The 10,207-nt window shown below is 32.2% G+C and overlaps 1 pseudogene across 1 annotated transcript; it reads left to right on the forward strand.

The window, feature by feature from the left end:
• Positions 1-4,899: 4,899 nt before the first annotated feature.
• On the forward strand, positions 4,900-6,081 carry LOC111283392 (MICOS complex subunit MIC10 pseudogene; annotated as a pseudogene). Its single transcript, XR_002689371.2, has 2 exons — positions 4,900-5,179; positions 5,933-6,081. The product of XR_002689371.2 is annotated as an MICOS complex subunit MIC10 pseudogene (transcript).
• The last annotated feature ends 4,126 nt before the right edge of the window (positions 6,082-10,207 follow it).

Below are 10,207 nucleotides of genomic sequence, written 5' to 3' on the forward strand. Positions count from 1 at the left end.
TTTCAAGATAAATTTTATAGTTTTACCCTTGAAGGGGTATGATATGGTCCTTGGTTTGCAATGGCTAATAACCTTGGGGAAAATCTTGTTTAACTTCACCAACTTGATTATACAATTCAAGAATGGAGGGTAGTGGACAATTTTGAAAGGAATTCAGCCAGCAAAGGTACATATGATGAATGAGAAACAAGCTTTTAAACTATTGGAATCTTTATTGGTGCATTTTTATTATAATCCTTATACTCTATTGGTTTCTAGAAAAACTCATATGTAATTGAATATGATTGTTAAGCATCACTAGGAGATCCCAATTGTTACAAATCTATAAGGGGTTATTGGACTTGCCTAAAGGATTGCCTTCAAATAAATTACAAAATCATAGAATTCCTTTGAAGGATTAAAGCTAGATTGTAAGGATTAGGCCTTATAGATATCCATCAATACAAAAAATGAGATTAAAATGATGATAAAAAAGATGCTAGTGCTAGACTAATAAGGAATAGCTATAGCTCATTTGCTTCTCCAATAGTCATGGTAAAAAAAAAAAGATAGTTCTTGGTAGCTATGTGTTGATTACAAACAATTGAATCAACTGACAATTAAGGACAAGTTTCCTATTCCATTAGTTGAAGAGCTATTAGATGAAATAGCTAAAGCATGCTTTCTAAACTTGACTTACAGTCTGGATACCACTAGATTAGAATGCATTAAACTAATGTACATAAAACAACCTTAAGGATTTATAAAGGCCATTATGAGTTTCTAGTGAAGCCCTTTGGATTAACTAACATTTCATTAACTTTTCAAGGTTTGATGAACAACATTTTAAACCTTATTTGAGAAAATTTATGTTGGCTTTCTTTGATGATATATTGATATATTCTATTAATTGGGAATCATATTTGGAGCATTTAAGAATATTTCTTAAACTCTTCGAGGTTAACCAGCTCTTTCTTAAGAAAAGTAAATACGAATTTGAGGCGTTAGAGGTGAGTACTTAGGGCATGTAATCTCGAGCAATGGAGTTTTTATGGATAAGAAAAAAAAATACAGTGTGTCCTAGACTAGCCTACACCTAATTCTATTAAGGAATTGAAAAGTTTCTTGAGGCTTACTAGATACTATAGGTAGTTTATTAAAAGCCATGGGATAATAGCTAGACTTTTAACTAAATTGTTCAAGGAGGCTACGTTTGGATGGCATAAGAAGGTACAAGAAACTTTTGACAGACTTAAGGTAGCTATAACCTCTACACTAGTTTTGGCTCTTCCAAACATCACCTCAAAATTTGTGATTGAAATAAATGCATCAAGCATTGGAGTTATGGTAATTTTAACATAATGAGGGTGACCCTTAGCTTATTATAACAAGTCCTTATCTTTTAAGCACCAAATCTTGTCTGTTTATGACAAAGAAATATTAGCTGCTTAAATGGCTATTAAAAAATAGAATGTATATTTGGTAGGGAGGCATTTCAAGATAAAAATTGATCATCAAAGTCTCAAGTTCTTGTTGGATCAACAACCCACTACTCTTGCACAACAACTATAGGTGACGAAGATGATGGGTTATGACTATAAGGTAGGTTACAAAAAAGGCATTTCCAACACAATAGTAGATATACTCTCCAAAAATTCAAGGAACCAAAAGCTAAGTCTCATGGCTATTTCTATTGTGTATACAGATTTAGTATGAAGAATTAAGAAATCCTGGGAACAAGATCCTCAAGTTTAGAAATTAATTATAGAGCTATAAGGCGCTTCACTTACCAACTGCAAGTATGTTTTACATGAAGATTAGTTGAAAAGGAAAGAAAACTTGTTGTAGGTAATGATCATGAGTTGAGGAAAGAACTGATACATTAATTTCACAATAGTCTAATTGGGGGAAACTTAGGTGTACAACTTACAATAAGCAGGATATCCAGTGTTTTATACTCGAAAGGTTAGAAAAAAGAAGTTAAAAGATATGTGACAGAATGTTCTGTATGTCAACAACATAAATACGACAATTCAACTAGCTTGGGATTGTTGCAACCTTTACCCATTCTTGATAAAGTGTGGTATGACATTTCAATGGATTTTATTGAAAGCCTTTCGAGATCACATGGTAAGGATATTATAATGGTGGTTGTAGATAGGTTAAATAAGTATGCCAATTTCATTGTATTAGGACATCCTTTTTCTACTCTAATAGTTGTTCAAGCTTTCATGGACATTATTTACAAACTCCATGGGATTTCCCATAGCATTGTCTCTAATAGAGATAAAATATTTTTTAGTCTTTTTTGGCAAAAACTATTCAAAAACCATGGTACTTTTCTTAACATCTTTACAACCTACCATTCTCAGTCTGATGGCTAGACTGAATGGTCAACAGAAGCTTAGAGACTTATTTGAGGTGTATATCTAGTGAATAGCTTGGAGAATGGAAGATGTGGTTAGCTTTGGCAGAGTGGTGGTATAACACAAATTACCACACAACCATCCACACAACTCCTTACAAAATGGTCTATTGGTAGCCCATACCAATTCATTTTCCTTACCTAGTTGGTGACTTTATTATGGGATCTTTGGATAAGAGGTTGCAAATAAGGGAGGCAACTATCAAGATGCTTAGGTTTTACTTACTAAGAGCTCAAGCTAGAATGAAAAGCAAGATAGACAAAAAGAGGAATGATAGGGAATTTGACATGGAAGATTGGTTGTATGTCAAGTTGCAATTGTATAGACAAAAGTCTATCATTAACAAATACTATTTGAAATTATCTACCAAATATTTTAGACCATTCCAAGTGGTTGAAAAGGTGGGAAAGATGGCTTATAAGCTACAATTACCAATTGGTTTTAAGATACACCCGACTTTTCATATTTCTCAGTTTAATAAACATTTAGGGGTTGTTCTTGCTCAATCACAACTACTTTTGGTAGGAGATGACGGCATCATTAGCAAGGAGCCCTTGCAAGGCATTGAAAGATGGATTGGAAAAGGGGAAATAGAGCTGTTACAAAAGTTTTAATCTAATGGTCTAATACTTTTCTTGAGGATGCAATATGGGAAGTTTTTTATGACCTTCAACAAAGATATCCAAGTTTCAATCCTCGAGGATAAGGATTCTTTACAAGAGAGGAATATTGTTACATGTTGAATTGATGATAAATCTTTTTTTACAGTTTTATCTTTTTATTTATTAAGTAAAGTTGGTTTTTACTCATAAAAGGCATTTTTGTTATTATGGCTTAAGGTGGTTATAACTAGTACTAAAAAGGAAAAGGTGGTTACTGTGTAGGTATATTTTGAAATTTACAAAAATTCATTTTACTCTCTATCTTTTGATTTTGGTTCTTCATTCTATTTTCTTTTTCTTCTCCTTCTTTCTACATTTTAATGATCATTTCATTAGTTTGGTTAACCTTGCTATATTTTTTGGGTTGTGATTATTGCTATAATTTGTGTATCACAAGTAAATGCTAGAATGCCAGTATCAGAACCAATGTTGTTAATATTATACCAGATAACATTTCGATTTTTTTAAAAAATATGGTATATATCAGCATCGGTTATTTCAATATATTATTTTAAAATTTTCAATTTAGTACAAATATATTTATAAACATGCATGAACTTGTATATTATAATATTATTAATAAGCCACAAAATAAATATGTAATATATTCAAATCAAATAAATAAGTTTAAAAACATAAGAAATGATATCATAAAATTTTCATGATATTTTTAAACACTTAATATGATAATATGATATTTAAATAAATATTTTTTCTTATAAATATTAAGACAAAAACAAAAAGATGAAAAAAATTAATCAAAGTTTTATGATTGTTAAATTTTATAAATGGAGTATAATTGTTTTCTTGAAAAAACTAAAATACTTATAAACTTTAGTTTGAAAAAATAAAATATAAAATTATAAACTTTGGTGTGAAAAAATAAAGCATTAAAAAGTAAAAAAAATAAACTCAATTTTTAAGGATTATTTTATCAATTAATTTTATTTTTATTAAGTTAAAAATAATTAAATAATAAAAGATAAATTAAAATTACAAAATATATTTAATATTTTTATACGAATTGAAATATGTTAATTTACTGAAATTCATCGAAATAGATCAAAACTAATAAAAATAATCACTATTATTTTTTATCAAATTTAATACAAAAAATTATTCTTAAATATATCATATTTTAATATAACTAAAACGTATCAACTGATGTAATCACTATTACTTTTTATCAAATTTAACACAAAAAAATATTCTTAAATATATTATATTTTAATATAACTGAAATGTATCAACTATGTAATCACTATTACTTTTTATTAAATTTAATACAAAAAATTATTTTTAAATATATTATATTTTAATATAGCTGAAACGTTTCAACCGATATAACCAATATTAAAACAAAATTAATAATTATGACCAAAACACCTCTCTGTTTCTCAAAGCCTTATAAGCATATGAAACTATCGTACGAAACCGAGCCCTACCGGGCATTCTTTTGACTGCAATCGACGTAAGTTTTGTTGTTTGGGTGTGATTAGACGGCACGTAACTGTCTTATTACAACCATTTTTGAATCGTACCTGCATCGATTTCAATGAAAAAAAATTAGACAAAAAAATGAGATAGGAAAAAATCAGAGAAATAGATCTATAAAAACTATAAAAAAAAAAAAGAAAAAGAAATAAAAATTAATGGGAGTAATATTTTTAGAAGAATACCCGATCTAGTATAATATTGTTACTGTGATTTGTCACTTACACCTATATTAGAAAATAATCTAACCCACCCTAGCCAAACCCGACCGGACCATCCGTTTGCCACCTTTACCGATTCTCAAAAATTTAGGAAGACGGAAAGGTTCTTCCTCACAAAATCACATTTCCCCACATAAGACAATCGTCGTTGGCCAACAAAAAAAATCAGATACAAACGAAGGAAAAGCAGGAATCAATCAACTATACGAAAAAGGAACAACAATAATAGTAACAGAAAAAAAAAAAAAGAAAAAAAGCTAGCAAATGGCAGAGAGCAAGGGATTGTTGCCGGCAAAGTACGACGATAACGCAAAATGGGACGCCTGCCTCGGTCTGACTGTCCGCGGCTTCGTTTATTAATCCTTGGTTGGCGCTTTTGGCGGCCTCCTTTTCTTCAGTTTGTCTCTCTTTCACCAAATTAATCCTTTTTTCTTTTTTTTTTTTTTTTCTTTTAAGATATTGGTCTTGAAGTGCTCGATTGCTAAACTGTTAAAATGAATAGTGCTTAATAAGTAGAATTTAGTATTTTTAACTTAAAGATATGAGCTAGATGATTAAAATTATGGGTTTATGATCTGTGGTAGTTAACCATTGCAGATTGGCCTAATTGGTTCTACAGATACTGTTTTCTGATTTTCTGGTTGCCAGCAGTTGTCCATGCTTATTTTTTTCAGTACCGATTATATATTATGCCGTATAATGTCAGAACTGGGATGATGCTAAGTCTGTTTTGAATGCTAAAACTCTTGTAATTGTTTCGTTAGATACTTTCAGTGCCGTTTTGTACTCAGCACATGCATCACGGCTTATGTCCTGGTAGTGTTTGCTTTTTGAAATTTTAAATGTATGCGTATAGATATTCATAACCACTTTCCTCTTTTGTAGTTTAACCATTAAGTTAAAACTTTTCCATCATTCCTACTCAGCAAAACTGAAATAGTTAAAGTGATTATGCATTTTAACTTTTACTAGATGTTCATGTGGGCTGTAGACAGTATACTGAGTTCTTCCCTTTTGAATTGCATTGAATTTTTGTAGTAGTCTTCTATCCAAGCATTATTAGTTCTGTGCCTTTCCATTTCTGTGCTTGCTTTTTTTTTTTTTCATCCTTGAATTCGTAATATTGACGCATTTTGATTTGTCATACCAGGGAGTCCAGTGATTTGATGGGCATCTGTAGCTTTTGGTGCTGGGATTGGAATTGGATCTGCAAGCACAGATTGTTCTCGTTTTTTTTATGGATATCCTGCAAAGTTGGCTTCTCAACTTGATGATGCTCCTGCTCCCCTGGTAGACTAATGTTTTATTCAACTATGAGTTTAATCTTTTGGACCCCTTCCTTTCTAGGTTTCACATTCATGTTTTAGTTGTTTTTAGTGCTAATCCTTTGTTTATACAAATGTTAATTTGTTGTTAAACCTTTAAAGGTCATCTAAAGGTGTCAAATGGGTGGATATGCATCAGCACTAGTAGGGCCATTCTGGGTTAGGATGTGAATGCCCAATAACCCATTTACGGTCATCAACTTCAACACCCACGCCCAACCAACTCTGATAGAGCCATATAGGAGTCATCAACCTGAATCCAATAACTGGCGATGATGTGTAACTTTTATCCTACGAAAATTTCCTATAACAATAGCTAGAATTAAAAAAAACGATACATTGTATTAAGTGATAGTGTGACACTGATAGATCAAATTTAGGCACTGAAAACATATTCCGATTAACGAACCAAAGCAACTTTCATTGGGCTTGGCTTGTATAATTGCTTAAAATATTGTAACCCATCGAGTTATGAATTATTTTTCACCAAGGGTATGGCCTATTCATAGGCCCCTTGACCTTTTCTTAGCCCTTGTAAATTAAAGATTATGATTGATAGTGAAATAAATTGAAGGGGGTGTACAGAGTTTTAAGGAGAGAAGAGCTGTTCCCCTCACCCTTCTATGCAAAAATGTAGGATTGATCATATCACTTATATTTGAATAGGACCGCAGGTCTCTGTATAAATTATTGCCTATGCAAGCTGAGAATGTTATCCAATCGCTAGGAAGGATTTGTAGATACTGAGTTCAAAAAAGTGAAAAAAAACTTGAGTACAATGACTCTTTGTGATTGTTTTTTGAAGTCTGCTGAGTTCTTGGTACAATATTTATAGTACTAGGCAGTCCTAAGAGCAACTAGGATTCATTTAGTTCAAGGTTAGCTAAACCTGGATAATTCAGACATTTGGTTCAACTTGTCTTGTTTGCTGCCTTTTTTAGCACTATCTCAGTGTACACTCTTAATTCTTGCTGGATCTTGACGTAAACTGCTAAGCTAATATGTTTTATTATTAGTACTTGCATTTGATTTGCATGTAAGTTCAATAACTGGAAGAGAGAAAGACTAGTTCTTAGGGTCAAACACATGATGTTTCAATAGTGAAAGTTGGAGTTTTTTTTGGTAAAAGTTGGTATACATCAGTTCTGTCTGATTTAGTGACAGTAACTTTTCTCGTACTATGCATTTGAGCTGTTTGAGTAGAGGTTTTGGTTTTTATTTTTATTTTTATTTTTTTGTTATTGCTACTTGCATATAGGCATTGGCTTAGAAAGGGGACAGGAAAATACCTGTATGTAAATTACCAACCTAGTATTATACCATACCATTGATTGAAACATTGAAAAGTATAGGGTGCTCTCCTTCCTTGCCTCTCTCTCTTTCTCTCTACATCTTTTTCTTGCAATCCAACAAATACTTTAGCCATCTTACCGAGATTTATTATTTTCATCTTATATATCTTTAATAACTGCTGTGGACTGAAACAACCATTATATATTATTAAACAACTGGCAAATTGGATATGGTACTCCAAAAAGATGAAATTTCCCAGAATATTTAAAAACTGAACTAGTTAATGGAATTTACTTAGAGAATCTTGAACCTTTAAGAAAAGCATTAGTGGAACAGCTTTCTACATTATGAAATCTGTTCCACCCAAGGGAAAACATTAGTGGCGGTGCGCAAGCAAGCCAATTTCCTAGGTCATAAAGGCTAGTTGGTTCTTTGCCACCCAGTCTCTTGGATGATGATTATGTAGAGTTGGCAGTTTAAGCACTATTTATGTCTCAAGTAGATGAAGTTGTCAATTTTTCTAACACATTTACTAGCAGTCTATTAAGTCTCACTATTTCTCTAAAATCAGCATATGAAGCATGTTTGTCAAATTTAATTTATGTGTCTATTACTCTACTTAATATATGTTTCAAGAATCTGTATAAGAAAGTTCATTTAGTTCTCTTTCTGTTTCCAGGATTGACAGGGGTGAGTTGATGTTGTTGAAGTTCCTCTAAGGTAGACACGTTTGAATTCAGAATTTTCATATGTTGATGGTGTTAGTCTTTTCCCCAGCAACGTCTTTTAAATTTTTAGTACAAACATTGTTGGTGGGTAAACAATTAAAATGATGCACCAAAAATTTGGTATGACTCCTGTTGTCTTTTGCTTTGTAATTCTATCATGATTTAACACAATTTGGAGAGAAAAATGAAAATAATTCCCTCTGTTGTGGGCTTGAATTTTGTGTGATTATTATTTACAGTTGCACTTATTCTGTCTGTTGAGTACCTGATAAATAGAGTTACTTTTCAGCTGCCTTATGGCGTAGGAAAGTTAAGGATGTTTGTGTAGGTCATATTTTGTATCTCTTAATCTTATATTTTTTTCTTCTCCCACCCCCTTTATTTTCTGCTTTCTCATTTTCTTTGGTACAACTACATGAAGAGTGGTCAGTCGTGGACTCGCAGCTGAACTTTGGGTAGACAGAGTAAAATGAAATTTTGACCCAGGTACAATACAAAAGGTCGTAGAAAATCTAGATTAGCTTATGTTTGGGAATTGTGAGGGGAAGAGAGGGAGAGAAGTCTGCCTTCCAAAATTACTTTAATTTGTAGAATTTTGTCAAAATGTAAGTTTTAGAGGGTTGTGGTTGAATGCAATTAAACCTCCAAAAGCCACATGTTTTTGTTTAATGCTAAAAAAAATTTCAAGTTCCCTCCCTCCCATTTCGTTCTCTTCATTCAATCCAAACATAATCTTCAAACTTATATAAACTAAGTTCATGCAAAATAGAGCAAGTTAGCCTGAGCACCCGATCAATTTTCTTTGCATTTGTAAGAAGCTATGATTGAATGTCTTTCCATGTTTCAGTCGGACATAAATAAGAGGAAAGGAAATAAGAAAATATGATTTTAAAGCAACTTGTTCATAACAGCTGATATTGTTTCTTGTTTTCTTATCCTTTGTGCATGGTGATCAATTTTTTTCCAAACTTTGCTGGGTGGGGATTTGAGGGTTTAACCACGTGAAGCCCGGCCTAGTTTTAGGAATTCTATGAATGCTCAATTGGTCTATTTAGGTTAGGATCAAACTGAACCGATTTCATTAAATCCAAATTAGATTGCGATTTGGAGCTTTTATTTTTCATTTTTAAATGGTTAGTTGAGTTGGGCGTCGGTCAAATCTGACTTGGGTTGCGAAATTGGTTCTGAAAATAAAATCTTCCTACTCTATTTTGCTTAGACCTGGCTGGACAGCATACGTTTATCATACTTGGAAGCAACACAATTTTAGACTGCATTCTAGAAACCTTTATTCCGGAAAACCAGCAACTCCAAATTGTGATTGATGCTCGTGCTAGTATTATTTCATCTTCTATTATTCTTACCAATGATCTTTGTATAAGTTGAGCCTGGTAAGTCTGCAGCTTTTTCTGGCTTTTTTCGGTCTGAAACTCTGCAGGTCTCCCTTGGAATAAAACTTCAATAATCCAAAAATTTTTTTTTTTGAGTTAGGAATGAACATTCTAAAGGTAAAAGCAACTTCTTTGCAATTTGGACACAGATCCGATAAAAAATATTTTTTTTTTCAAGTGTATAATATCTCCCGGACACATTTTGCTGTTCAGTTACGTCAAGTTTGCTCTCTATTTTATTCTCCAATCAGCTTCTATGCTAGAAGGCAAAAATGGCAAAAGATATGCAGGTGTAAAATTGGAATCTACCTCTTATCAGCAAATCAAACAGCTTCTCTGAATCCCTTTATTTCAATTGCATTTACTGTTCAAGTTTAGTCTCACTAAGTCATGCCCTCGTTTCTTTGTCAATATGCAATTTTTCTTCCTCTTTGTTCGTGAATCCATGGGAGTTAAATCAATTATTCATCAATTGTATTTTGTAAGAGAACTCAAATTGGTTTTCGATGATGGCCAACAAAGAATGACATGTTAGCTTTCAAGAAAAAAAAAAATCATGGAAATTCATGCAAATGATACGAAAAAGGCATTACTTACGTACATTCGCTGGCATAAACATCAACCCAAAAACGATTCACCGGTTTAGCACGATTATTCAGAGAGCATAGTGAGAAAGATGAACCAGTCA

Source organism: Durio zibethinus, chromosome 3 (genome assembly GCF_047325235.1).
Source record: "Durio zibethinus cultivar Kanyao isolate XHJ-2024 chromosome 3, ASM4732523v1, whole genome shotgun sequence".
NCBI lineage: Eukaryota > Viridiplantae > Streptophyta > Magnoliopsida > Malvales > Malvaceae > Durio > Durio zibethinus.